General features: G+C 32.1%; 1 protein-coding gene across 1 annotated transcript in view; it reads left to right on the top strand.

Moving 5' to 3' along the window:
- The window catches only part of MS3_00008644 (uncharacterized protein), a 30,343-nt gene extending 27,796 nt beyond the window's left edge, over positions 1-2,547 (top strand). Inside the window, exon 7 of the mRNA XM_051216983.1 lies at positions 1,960-2,547. The gene's annotated coding sequence lies outside the window, so the exon portion shown is untranslated. The remainder of the gene's footprint in view (positions 1-1,959) is intronic.
- The last annotated feature ends 9,817 nt before the right edge of the window (positions 2,548-12,364 follow it).

The raw sequence follows: 12,364 nt of genomic DNA, 5'->3' as shown, positions 1-12,364 counted from the left end.
CCTATCGGTCTCGAGCGAGAGCGCTTAATCTCTAAATCACTGAGTCGGTTGAAGAGTCCCACAGTAGGGCGGAACGACTGTCCAGTGTTTCCACGTTTTCTATGGTAATCTAACTTCAATTGACTCATGATCTTAACTGGTAAAATAATAGTAATAGTTCAAATGGTGTTGATGTAAATTATGTTTACTCTATAAAAGATTATTGTAAAATTTTGGAACAGATATCTAGCTTGCATACTAGTTTGTACTATTCACCAATCTTCATTTTTAAAAGAGTTTTTGTTTTTTCGAGTTACGAACGCTCATAACCTAGTGTAATTCAGAGTCGTTATCATTGACTACTCAAGCTACCATTGACATTCTGTAGGAATTATTTGTTCAGATTAATTAATAAATATGTATTTAATACATATTACTTGACCTTTACTGTGAGACTTCGCGTGTTTCGTCTCCAAGATATTTTTTCAGGTGAGAAACTTCCATATGAAATTTTAAATAATACCCATTGAAATAATAATAAATTAGAACTATTTATGAACGGATCAAATAAGAGCTCACTGTCTGAACTCTATAAAATAAGTCGGTAGAAGATTGTGTTATTTTCTAAAAGGGCAATTGCAGTGATACATACATAACACGATCGAGTGATTTCAGTTGACATATATCTGCATGCAGTTTAATTATTTCATACGGCTGCAATAATTGAAGGATTTCAGTAGTCAAGTCTTTATATTCCGATTGGTTATTACTTATGCTGCGTACATTTACTTCATGAGAAATAATTAGACAGTGCACGTGATACCATAAATAAGTTCATGAAGATCAGTTCGGGCTTTCGTATTTAACTACATATATTCACTATTTCGTAATTAACCATAGATTATTTAGCAATCTAATTAAGTGAAATTTTCAAGGAATCAAACTACTCAATTCCCTAATTGCTAATTATTACAGGAAATCACTTCCAAAATATGTCAATAGACTCTAAATATCTAAGGAATATTTCCGAATTCTTTTTCTTTGAGAGTCGTAAAAGTTCAAAATGTTTTCACAATACGTATGTAGTGAACAAACACCAGTGGGGACGATCGAATGTATTTGACAAGAAATTACAGAGCATCTCAATAAAACCTGAGAACCATATAGTAAATCGTTAATCTGCAAAATCTCAACCCATCATCTCAAACTTGACTATTCCTGTTGCAATCATCAATCCATTGCCTCAGATTTCATTGTTCATGCGTTTTCATACCAATGGTGTTCCGTTTCCGTTCTTTCCTCATCGACCTTCTACTGAAATACAATTATATGCCTGACAACCGTTATATACTACTTGTGTGGATATAAGTAACCCACACCACACGTATAGGTAATAAGTGTAGTTTTCGTGTAGAGTTAGTCAATGAGAGAGACATCAATCAAAGTTAGGGGAAAATCTCCTTACTAAATTATATCCACGAAATCACTGATTTCAACAAATTTGTAATCTTTAACGAAAACCACTTGATTTAGTTTCTGTAAATGAAATAACTTATTTTTACTCTATATATAATCTATATTTACGTCACTGTCATATAGATTGACCGGGGAAGTACGACAATAGCATGTATAGGTAAATATGCCTATGTTCCATAGTGTACTAAAAAGTGAAAAATCTGATCAATATCATAAAAACAGTATTACATCTGCTCGATTCTTCTTATTTCTTTCTTAATCATCAAATATCAATTGATTGTGATTCTGGATGTTAATTATCATGTTTGAAACTACATCAAAAATTTTTATTTTATGATAAGCGGCTTAGGTAGTTTGCCTTTCTACAAATCAGCATTCCAGAAGCCACCACGATAATAGGACAATGAATCTTCTTTATTTGACATTAATTTAACGTCTTCCAATTAACAATTACTTCATGTTAAGTGGAAATATTTTGTTATTCAACTGAAATTTTTTTTATAGATTCTCTTTCTGCGACTTCTGAATTAAGATGGTCTACCATAATCTATTTGGTCATCACTCCTAAATTCGAATTTCACATTTGAAAATTATTCTTCAAGCTTATAGTTTTCTCCCTTCAATAATCCTACGTAATCTTATTTGAAATCATATCCATGGTTATGCAACCAATTATCAATTACTAAGTTTTAAACAAAGATGAATATTGTTCTGTGAATGAAATCGTTTTAGCTATCTGACCCATTTTATGTGCCGAACATTTGTCGATTTGTACACAACATTTATACTATGTGTTAGGACCCGAGAAACATAATGAATGGTAACTTTGGGATCCTTTTATGGACCAATACTGAACGTATATTTTTATCGTATAATTGTTAAATAAATAAACTATTCATATGCATGTTCTTCTTATTATAAGCTTTATTTTGACCCATAGACTATTATTATACGTCTTACCATTCTTGAGTTATACCCAGTATATTAATTACTACCTCCCTCATTCACAGCCTTAACTGGCTAATTCTTGTACAAATGTTGTTTCATATTTTATTGGTACGTTTTGGTCTGTTTGATTGGTATATAAACTCAGTATGTTTGAAATATAATGATTCATATTACAGAGGCTGAGACTGGTGTTTTGGACTTAACTGGCTGGGCTAGGCGGAAAGCAGGACCGATCAGGACTCTAGGCTCCTCGCACGTGTTTTACGCGTCCTTGATTCGATCGATAAATCACTGCCCTCTAATTGGCGGTCACAAGATGTGTGAGAAACCTGATTAAAAACTTTTTTCACTGTACATACAAAACAATCTCGTTTTATTTGATTTTATTAAATTCTGTGTTGTAACAAGTTGGTTAGCCAGTAAGACATTTATCCATAAAGCTTATGGATATTTCGTAGTCACTTCCTTAATTTAACTTTGACGTTCTCGTACTGTAGTAAGTTTTCAATCGTCTACTGCTTGTTATCCTTCATCACTTTTTGTTTTGGAAACTAGTAATCCCACTGTGTACAGCGTTGATCATTTTGTAGATATTCTCTCACTTGATTGCGGATAAAATAATTTGTTAACAGTTATATATATATATATATATATATATATATATATATACTCGTGATGATATTTATTTATCTAGTCTCTAAGCTCGACGAATATGTACGAGGTAGACCACACTTGACATTTGAAGCTTCATACATTCACTAGTGTACACATACTGACTTTTCCTTAGTTTAGGTTAGACTGAAATAAAATTTTAATAAATCATGCTCGCACTAACGCCTAATTATAGGTTTAAGTTCCTTTTTTGAGTTATGAAATGAAGTTCGAAACGCGTGATTAAATGATTTAGTAAGACAGTTGAAGTTACTTTACAAAAAATTGAAAAAAATACAAATTTCTGAGAATGAAATTATAATATATATTAGAAAAATGTTGCTCATGTTTATTCCAAATCCGTAATAATATTCCAATGCCACACATTCATTGTACTTCACATATCATTTATCCTATAATCTACTTAGCTTTAATATACATAATTCATGTCTTTTAAATCAAAATATGTAGTGTGTTAAGTACTCAACCTCATCAAAACATTATATCAACTTAATAATATTTTAACTACAGATGTGGATTTTACATTTTATCATTGTCAACAGTTGAAGCAATTCTCATTAGGCTAATCATAACACTACATTTAACTAATATTCAATATAATATAAATGGGCCCTTTTGAGGAGACCCATATTACTATGGGACGCCTGTCCAATGGTTTTAAGGTTTTCAGTGGTTACCTCACTTAGATCGGCTTGTGATCTCAAGAATATTAATGAATAGCACTTTAAATAATGTAAGATTAGTATCTAAAACATAGTTAACATAGATAAGTGTAACTGACTGATACATTCTGTTAACAGATTTATTATGGAAGTTTAGTGAATGAGAACAAACAAGTAGGATAAGAAAATGTATTTGGATACATAATTACAGAATGCTTTAGACAAATATGAGAATCATAAAGTAAATAGATCATTTGCAAAATATCACTCAATTGTTTCAGACTCTATTATTCTTTCTGTGGAAACGAAGAAGAAGAAATTAATCCATTTGTTATCCAGCTAAACTAATTAACTATAATTTATGTTTACTCGTATTTCAATGGACCCATGAGAAATATCAAGGTTTTTGTTATTATTTTATTGGATAATCAATTTGCCTATTCTTCTCTTCATTCTTATTAGTTACATTTATTATACAGATTAGAATGACTTGATTGTCATAGTGATTAACTCTATTTAACAATAAACCACTTTTATCAGTTCATAAATAAAAAAACAAAGCTCGATAAATCCCGAAGATAAATAACCTTTATATCTGTGTATTTGATTTCATTAAATGAATTCAATAAGAAAGCAAATAATTAGTTGGATTTTCTTATGAAATTCATTCTAAAATATCATAGAGTATTTTAAGTTCATCTATACAGATTGATCAAGATAAGATTAAAATGGTATATCTACTTTCTATGTATATACAGTGATTGGATTATGTAGTATGTATTTTCTGCTATAAGAAATCATTTTATCATCATAAACGAAATAAAAGATCTAGAAAGATGTGAAAAATATTGGGTTTGAGTCCCGGGGTGAATATCAACTTTGAGATGCAGGCACATCCAACTGACGAGTCCCAAATAGGACGAAACTCGCGTCAAACTGGATTCCACTGCTAGCCACTATCCATCATTGCTTACAAAAAGCTTGTGAATTAAGTCAATACCGAGGCATACGCACAGTATGCACATATGCCAATAACAGACTGTTCAACTACAGTCTTAAAACTCAACGGGAAAACACAAGGCAAACAATACCAAGTGAATTGTTTGAATTAGTTTTTTTGATTAAACTAAAAATGTTTTAATAGGTGTCATTAAACATCAAAAGGAAAATGTTTTAAAACATAGAAATGTCATCAAAACATTGTAACCAAGGTAATGTTATCAATTGGAAAGTATCGATTACTAATTTTTAAATCAGTGATTAGTGAATATTGTACTTATCTTTAGCTATAAAGATTTGTTATTCTATTCTGTGAAGTATCGTGTATGAGTGCTACAGAAGAATCTTACCCTCTTATGAAACGACCTTTTACGTAATCAAGAAATAGTTAATACTAGTCATTAGCAACATTCAACTGTGGGAGAGAACAAACCAGATCCCAGAAGAGGAAGAAATTATGAAGAAGCGCTGGAAGTGAATGGGACACCCAACTGCGTCACAAGACAAGCCCTCACATGGAATCCTCAAGGCCAAAGGAAAAGAGGAAGACCAAAGAACACATTACGCCGGGAAATGGAGATAGACATGAGAAAAATGAACAAGAATTGGATGGAATTAGAAAAGAAGGCCCAGGACAGAGTGAGTTGGAGAATACTGGTCGGCGGCCTATGCTCTATAAGGAGTAACAGGCGTAAGCAAGTAAGTAATCACAGTTTCCATTACTTAACGAAATAGTTGAAATGCTGGTCGAATGTAGTGTTATGATTAGCCTAATGAGAATTGCTTCAACTGTTGACAATGATAAAATGTAAAATCCACATCTGTAGTTAAAATATTATTAAGTTGATATAATGTTTTGATGAGGTTGAGTACTTAACACACTACATATTTTGATTTAAAAGACATGAATTATGTATATTAAAGCTAAGTAGATTATAGGATAAATGATATGTGAAGTACAATGAATGTGTGGCGTTGGAATATTATTACGGATTTGGAATAAACATGAGCAACATTTTTCTAATATATATTATAATTTCATTCTCAGAAATTTATTAACCCAGGTTTTTAATAGTTACCTAATTTGAATGATTTATGATATTTCTGAAATTCCATAATCTTCAAAAGCCTCATATTGATTATTCACTAACTGCTGAATCATTCATGATTATGTAAGTATAAAGGAGATTTATATACTATATACTCTTTCAACTCCTTAAGAGATATTCGGATAATCAATATATTTCCTTACTATCATTTAAAGTTCTTGCTTTTGACCTTATGTAAGGAAAAGAGCTCGCTTGCCTTCATTAACAAAACACTAAACAACATCACCTAACTTTGTATTCATATTACAGGCTGACTGATAAACTTTGAACTGAACTAAGTCTTGGACATAATCATAGCAGTTACTACTCTGTAAACAATCTTGAATTCGACGAGCCTTCAACAGCACTCAGTATCATCCTGTTGCAAAATAAATTTTATACAAGTGGGAAAGAATACTTTAAAGATAGATGTTTCAATCTATCAATATAAAAACTTGTATAGTCTGAAAATTACAATTAAAACGTTTGGTGAGTATATTCGAGATATAAAAAAATAACTGCTTAAAAACATTTATTACTTCGATATGGACTTTTAGCACAATGTAGAACTAGTCCCTTCACGATTGTAGGGATGTCAATCATCGCGAAAAACGGGTTAATAACTGGTTAAACGCTTGCGCGCGAGACAGATAAGTCCTGGGTTTGAATCTTGCGGGGGGCGAGATCGTGGATGCGCACTGCTGAGGAGTCCCACAATAGAACGAAACGGCCATCCAATGCTTCCAGGTTTTTCATGGTCTCTAACTTCAATTGACTCATGATCTCAATCATTGAAATTACTATAATATCCACAAAACTTCTGATATTAATAACTTTTTGTTAATTCTCTGAAACTATTTGACATTCAAGCACGATGCACAAGATTTCAATTCATTTAAACTACTGGCCACAATACAACTCGATTCATATGATAAGACTGGAATTTATTATTAAACAATTACCATGTTGGCTGCTACCTGATGATTGAATAGTATAAACATTAAATTTCATATTTAAAAGTCATTATGTTTATTCGGAGGTTTGATTTTTTGAGTATTAAAAAATATCCGACATAGGATCGATTTTGAAAGAGCCTAGTTTTTTTTCACTTAGAAAATGTGCTAATTTTATCAAGTAAACTTAATTATGTGAATTGAGAAAACCCAGATAACTTTTCACATCCTTTGAGAAATGCTTTAACCTAAGCAGAACGAATTTCAGCATTATAACTACCAGAGAAAAGGAATAATTAAATTGATGCGTTAATTTCTTGTATCATTAAACGTTTAGAATGTTAGAAACTGTTATTTACACTAAATATTTTTGTTCTTAAGTCATTGTAACTGCTAAGAGTTGAAAAGTATTCATTATTGTTAACTGTGGAATAGGTGAAATCGAATAAGGTAAAATTTCGACAAGATTAATTGACATCCAACAATAAAATAAGCCATAAGCACGATATATTATCAAGTCAGAATCAGTTCAAATAATTTATCAGTCAAAAGCCTCAACAGTGTTTAATGTTTCGATCACTAATTCCACCAAAAAAAAGTCTAGATATACATCATTAAATGTTGCACTTGTTAGTTTTGATGAAATTAAATGTCTTAAGGTTAAAAGTCAGTCATCCATGTCATTTCTTGGTACTTCAAGGCACACATAAAATTCTCCTTTCGTCCATTGGACAGCAAGCTTAGCAGTTTTATCATCGTCTTTCCATGTACAGAAACAAAAACTGTATTTCCTTTCTACTAATATTATTCCCCTCTATTTAATTAGTTGTCGGGTCTAAATACATTATCTGAGTACATTTATAGGAAATTGATATCAGTATTATTAGATTTTGAACATATACACATCATCGAACACAAAATATCTAAACTGTGACATAAGCAGTCCATAATATTAGGATTGCTTTCACCTATAAAATTGGATTATCGTAGAGTTATGTCGCCAAACCAACTGAAGTTTGAAACATTGGATTTGAACTTATTGATGTAAAGATCTCTTGTCATTGTTGACACCTGAAGGTCTTGGATTCAACACTGTGTAGATTCTTATATGCACACTGTTAAGACTCAATAAACTAGTTAGAATCATTTGCTTATTTCTCTTTGGATTTCAATGGTTCTTTAGCTGATCTTCGACAACATATTCATAAAACAAGGCTTTCAGTTTTATGAAGCGGCAGTGCTCGGATTGTAATTTTGTGTTTAAAGATTTATATACTCGAGCAGAAATACTATCTTAAATCGATGAACATACATAATAGTTTCAGCACTCAGTAACAAATTACAGAAACTCCATATATATTTGTATAGTGATCAGTTTAGTTTAGTCTTCTTTTATCAAGGATGACGTTTAATGAATACCAAAACTGAGTTGTGACTGCTTACCAAAATCATTTTAAAAGAAAATGAATTCTTTCGAATTATATATGGACTATTTTTTCTCAGATAACTGTATGAATTTTATCAAATGTGATATCCAGAAGTGAAATGAATCAAGTATATGAACTTCTTCATAAAAGTGCTTCGATGTTGCTTTCATTTACAAGTAGATTATATCCTGAATAGTGGCTAGTAGTCGGACCTGTGATACTTTTATTCTCCCTATTTTAGACTTTTAAACTGACCATACATATATATTATTACTGATCTTCACATGGAGACCTTAATCCTATACCTATCGTTCCAGACTTGAGTTGAGCACAGCGCTGGGTATCGTGATAAAAATAACTTTATGGACTAGTATTTAAAGCACGAACAATGAGATATAGATTGATTTAGCTGATAAATTTCAAAAAGCATGTGATATGGATTCCATTGCTAGATTCCATCACAAATATCATTTGTCTTGTTTTTAAAGAATTAAGTTAGAGTATTTGGCTTATTTAAAAAGTTATAGAAATTCCTCATACACTGTGTTGTGTACGTTTTATTCAACTATAAATTATTGGTTTTATCCTGTATAGTTTTACTACAATAGGAGTAAAATTTGTACAGCAGTTTGTTTCATTGTGAACTGATTGTCATAGATACGAATAAGTAAGTTGCTTTCAACCCAGTATTTTTTTAAACTTGAAACCTAATAAATTATTTATTAAACTTTTTCGATCACTTAATTGTGATCGATTTATTCACATTTAATAAGACGGACAAATTTTATTCATCAGGATGACCTTTTTCAAAGTGGAAGTAGATAGTTTAAGAGTTCGACACTTTCATGAAATGATCAGGAGATGAACGGAACAAAGGATTTTATTTGCAAGGTGTGACTTGATGATTTAGAATAAACTGAGCATTTCCTAAACTGTTAACAATAGAAATAATGATATATTTGTCACATAATAAAAATGATCTTGACTGAAATAACGTAAAAATATTAACATAACTACACCTAAGATGGTGGTCGGAGGTGGTCAACAAGAAACTCTGAACCTAGGTTTCGTGCTATTTGGCACTCGTCAGCAAGATGTACCTGTAATTTTGACGGAACTGACGCTCGATTCCGTGTCACCCAGCTTCACAGTCAGAGATGTTACCATTGGGCCCAGGGTTTCCTGTCGACTACCTCCAATCACCATTTTATTTCAACTCAATGCACACAATGTCGAGTCACCTAGACTAGTGACCATATTGCAACTTGGTCGATAGGATTCGATCTGCACTAAGAAGGACCTGACACATATGATATTGATCACCACTCAGTGATCAATCAATTGCAAATAATTAAACCTAATTTGATTTTTATTATACGTAACTTGTTCTGCTTTGCATTCTCTGTACTATTTAAACTTGTGTTCAGTTAATTTGCTTGTTTTTAATTTTCTGAAGAAATGACTCATACTAAGTCATGAAATGTCAAAATTTCCAATTTTCCGTTCGACGGGACTTTACAAACAGATTATTCTATTGACATTCGGCGATTCGAATTCTTTATGCCCAACGATAGTAGCTGTTTGTGATTGTAAATGTGATGAAGCTGCTTAGTATATTTTTATTAACTAATTTCAAAAATTACTGATAATAATGAGAATTCAGACAACTGAAGTCACTTGTATAACACTTGAAATGATGATATTTGTACAAAAAGTGATTATATACGTTTGAATGTTAGGTGATTCAAGGTAGCCAACAAAAAGCCAGATTTATTACTCCATGGTACTTGCCAACAAGGTTTATCTACAACCTTGGGGGAAATTATATCCTCCGTGTATCACTCATTATCACTGAGAGACATTACAGTTCTAAGCTATTTAGGCCTTTGCTGGCGTCCTGCTGAACTGAGACAGAATTCGGACAGTAATAAGAACTAGACATATACGATGTTGACTTATACAATACTATACGACTATGATGTATAAATTCCTGAAAAACGTAAATATGTCAGTAACCCCCATGCAAAAGATGTACCTCAGTGTAGATTACCCAAACCTTTGTTTGTCTACTAAATTGTAATTTATTCATTGTAGAGATTATTTTAAGAGAATTTGAATACAGGTCTTGCTCAATAATTTTTATATGAATTATTGATTATAAAACAGTACAACAGCTTAATGTATACAGACTGCCTTGAAGATCATCTAAATTTTCATCGATCAAAGAAATGAGACCATAGCTTCCTTTTATGGTTCTAGTATCAGATCCTAACGTATATATGCTTTTTATTACACTTTGGTCATATTATAGCAGCAGTGCGGTGCTATACATGCTCGCTTGTGATACTGTTCTATCCTAACAACCACTTTCATCGAAGAGTTATGCTCCAGTGTGAGCCTATATTGTTTAGAGTCAACTCACAATAAGTATTCAGTCTCTAAAGTGTTTGAGCAATGAGCATTAATGACCATACAACCAGAAATGCTATACTGTTATATTATTTAAACTAAAAAACTATGTTCAATTGATGTTGTTTGCTTGTAACTTCCCATTGTTATTTAGGACAGCAATCGATCAGTCTCTTGTTGGCATATTTGCATCCTGTGAGGATTGCCTCGATATCGACTTAATTCACAAGCATTCTAAGCAAAGATGGGTAGTGGCTAGCAATGGAATCCAGGACGCGTGTCTCATCCTAATTGGAGCTCGTCAGTTGGATGTACCTCCATCCTACAGTTGATGTTCACTCCGGGACTCAAACCCAATAATTTTCACTTCAAACGCGCATCATGGATTCCACTGCTAGTCACTATCCATCTTTGCTTATAGAAAAACTATGGTCTTGAAAGAATCATATAATTCAACTTTTCACAAAAATTTTCTTTTCCGACAACAGACTATACTCTTTGGTGCCTCGTTTTTTGTAACTTGGAACAGCAATAACTATAAATAAAAACTAAAGCATCATTTATTAGAATCCAGACAGAGTGAAATGAAAAATAAGTTCGGATGATTTATTTTGTCCATTTCTCATAAAATTCAGCAACAAATTTTTTGGTACTACTGTAAAATCTTAAACGGACAACAAACTTGTCTCCTACAGACAATAATACAACATTTAAGTTCCTTAAACAATATTTATTTTTCTTATTTTTTGAAAGAAATAACTCAATGTAATTTAACCAGTCTGTGATAAAGATGTATGAAATATTTTTCTAGGAAGAAAGTAGCGTCTATTATGTTCCCCAGCAATATTTTTCTCCTTTATTCAACCCAGCCACTTATGGGCTACTATTCGCATCTAAAACTGTCTCCAGAATGCACAGAAAATTGTTTTTTTTCACATTCGATATTTAAAGCTTGGAAACATGTGCAACGTTAGCAATAAATTAAATGAAAACACTCAAGCTACTTTCAAACACTTATAAGTAGCAATCTTCATTTTGATCTTTATTCTCTCAGTGTGCTTATAAAATACATTATCTTTGAAATCAATGCTATTACTGCCATGTTGAAATTGTCGTTGAGTACGTAGTGTACATGTGTTGCTATTATTATATATGTATTGTACTTATATGATGTTTACCTTTGGTCCAGTTTTAAACTGGCAATTATTCGTTTATTTTGCACAAGCACTTAACTACGCGCGCGAAACCAGTTGGTCCTGGGTTCGAATCTCGCAGGGGGCGAGGTCGTGGATGCGCACTGCTCAGGAGTCCCACAATAGGACGAGACGGCTGTCCAGTGTTTCCATGGTGGTCTAGCTTCAACTGACTCGATCTTAACCATTGAAATTAATTTTTAAGCAAAAAATGGAGTAAACTTATTAGCAAAGTTTTTCACCTAAAGATAACGGATCGGTAACTGTTAAATTAAAGCTGACTGTAATACCTCTTAACTATTCAGTCTATCGGGAATCCACCATACATTTACGGTTACAGTAGTTAACCATTTTTAGCATTACGTAAATTCTTTTTTCATAAGTTTGGTTCAAAGTCAATTTTGTATTTTGCTTCTATTGAATATATTGTCATAACCGACCTATTTTTCATCTTAGAAAAGTCATCTAAAGTTGACAGAATTTATTTCATACATTATTCGTGTCCTTTTACCTTGATATTTGATCGACTCAATGATAATCCTTCTAAACATATGGCAT

This window comes from Schistosoma haematobium, chromosome 1 (genome assembly GCF_000699445.3).
Source record: "Schistosoma haematobium chromosome 1, whole genome shotgun sequence".
Classification (NCBI taxonomy): domain Eukaryota; kingdom Metazoa; phylum Platyhelminthes; class Trematoda; order Strigeidida; family Schistosomatidae; genus Schistosoma; species Schistosoma haematobium.
This window is presented reverse-complemented; position numbering and strand designations above follow the sequence as displayed.